Consider the following 2,498-nt stretch of genomic DNA (forward strand, 5'->3'; position numbering starts at 1 on the left):
CATACATATATATGTATGCATGTCTATCAATCATCTATCAACATACTGTTACAACAAACTTAGGTATTCAATTTTTTTTTCATGTTGACTTCATTTACTTTGGATATATACCTAAGAGTGGCGGTCTAGCTGGATCATATGGTAGCCCTATTTTACTTCTTTTGTGAAACCTCTACTATTTTGTAGAGACTGCACTAACTTATGTTAAGAAAATGGTCTTTCTAAAGAAAACCGTCTTTCTTTGAGATATAGTTTGAAGCTTTGGTCAGGTTAGTTGGCAGCAGAGNAATGGGTACCTCTATGGGTTTTCCATTCTGTTTTCATGCGCTGTGCCATCCATATGTAAATACCATGATGCTTNCCTTAGCTTGCTTCTGGAGCATTCCTCCCAAATGGGAACTGGGAGACTTCAGACTTGCTGCTTTTGCTTNNGGTTTCATTGGCTATTCTGGGTCATCTGGGCTCCCACAGGAATAGGGTGTTTCTAGTTCCATGAAGAATTAACACCAGTATATCAGTGAACTTTGTGTTTGATTGATAGATCCCATTTTAGAAAATAAACTGAAATTGTAAATGAGATTCCAGACATTAACCTCAGGCATAAACACACAGAAAGACACATGTGTCCCTGTACATACATGTGTACCCACATATATGTGAACAAGTATCAGACAAATATATAACACACATGAAAAGAAGAGGGAAGAAAGCACTCCCTAACAATATACAAAAGTGAAGAAAATTTTTAAGTGAGAATTCCTGATCCTTTAAGCTCAGGTACTTGAAACAGCAATAAAGGGCTCAGGGAGAGTCTTTCTTTTCAGTGGTGTAGCCACTGATAAGTTGCCCCTTTTTCAGTAAGTGATTTACTACTCATGCTCATATAAGCAACCACAAACTCAGTGGGTTGAAAAGTAGGAACATATAGGAGGAGGGGCTGGTTGGAAAGAAAGGCTTCACTATAGGTAAGTGCAGAAAGATGAGAATGGGCTCTGGAGGGGAGTGGAGGAGCATAAATACCAAACTCAGTATACAGTGTATTAAATCAGCAAGGACTTTAAAAATAGAAAAGAAACATAAAGAGGAAATGAAAGAACAAAGACCAAGGTGTAATTAAAAGCTAGGGGGAACAGGGATAAGACGAGGACATGATTGTTGTGCACTAAATTAGATGGGAGCAAAAAAGCTGTATAGTAACACTACACAGATACACATAGAGTGGCCTTTCATATTTCTAGAGCGTTTGGGTGCGACGTACTGTAAAGAATCCATTTACCTACTGTGTGGATTAACTTTGATATTTCTGTGTAGATGCGTCATTTGGATAACTGTTCATTGGCTGGCATGCGGTATTGAAATCCCCTGCTAGTATTATATTGGAGCCCATTCTCCATTTTTGTCTAGTAGCATGTTTTATAAAATTGATAACTGATATCACATGCATAAATATTTAAAAACAACATATCTTCTTGATGAATTGACTCCTTGATTGTTATGCAGTGATCATTGTCCCTTCTTATTTCCTTAAAGTCTACTTTGTTATATGTAACTACTCATTCTTGGGTTTAGATTCCATTTGTTTGGGATATCATGTTCCACTCTTTCATTCCAGTCTGTGTGTCTTTGTGGTTGAGCTGAGTTTCTTGTGGGCAGCGTACTTTGGGTCTACTTTTTAATCCATCTAAAAATCCATTAACTGAAGAATTAAGGGCATGGTCATTCCAAGTTATGAAAGGTGTGGTATGCCTGCCATAGTTTCTGTTTTCTTCTGTTTAGAACATTAATTCTTGTTGCCTAATTTATATTTATCTCTGTGGTTTGATGATTTATTGTATCAATACTTTGTTGGTTTAGCTTTCTTGCTGTATACCTACTCTTTCTGTGGAAATTATACTTTATGTGCTCATGATGATAGTTTCTGTTTGTTTACTTCTAGATAGGGAGTTCTCTTAAAAGCATCTTTAGCAAGGCTAGTTTCATGGTTATAAATGGTGTTTAATTTTTATTTATCTTGTAAGATCTTTTTAGAACATCTTCATTCTTGTTTATTGCTCTAGTGGTAGTGAGACTAGGGAGAATGGAGCTGATAAATGAGGTAGACTAAAATCTTATGCAACAGCCAACTTTATTCAGAGCATCAAACAATTTATACTCTGGGGGTTAAGAAGAGTCACACTAGTAAAGTTTACAATCACAAGGGCAAGCCCCACATGTCAAAAACATGTTTACCCATAGAGGCATATAAACAAATAACAATTTCTTGGAGTTTTTTTCACAAGCACTCAGAATTCTTTTTACAGGATTCCACTCTTGGACTGTGTTCTGATAATTCTACGGGAAAGTTTTGCTGGATATAGGTAGCTTGAATAGCAGTCATTTTCTTTCCAAACTCAAATATGTTATCCCATGTCCTGGGCTGTAGGGTTTCTGCTGAGAACCTGTAGGTGTCCACCAGGGCTGCCTTTCAGTGTGATTTGGTGCTTTCCCTCTTGAAAGTT

Source organism: Mus pahari, chromosome 5, assembly GCF_900095145.1.
Source record: "Mus pahari chromosome 5, PAHARI_EIJ_v1.1, whole genome shotgun sequence".
NCBI classification, from domain to species: Eukaryota; Metazoa; Chordata; class Mammalia; order Rodentia; family Muridae; genus Mus; species Mus pahari.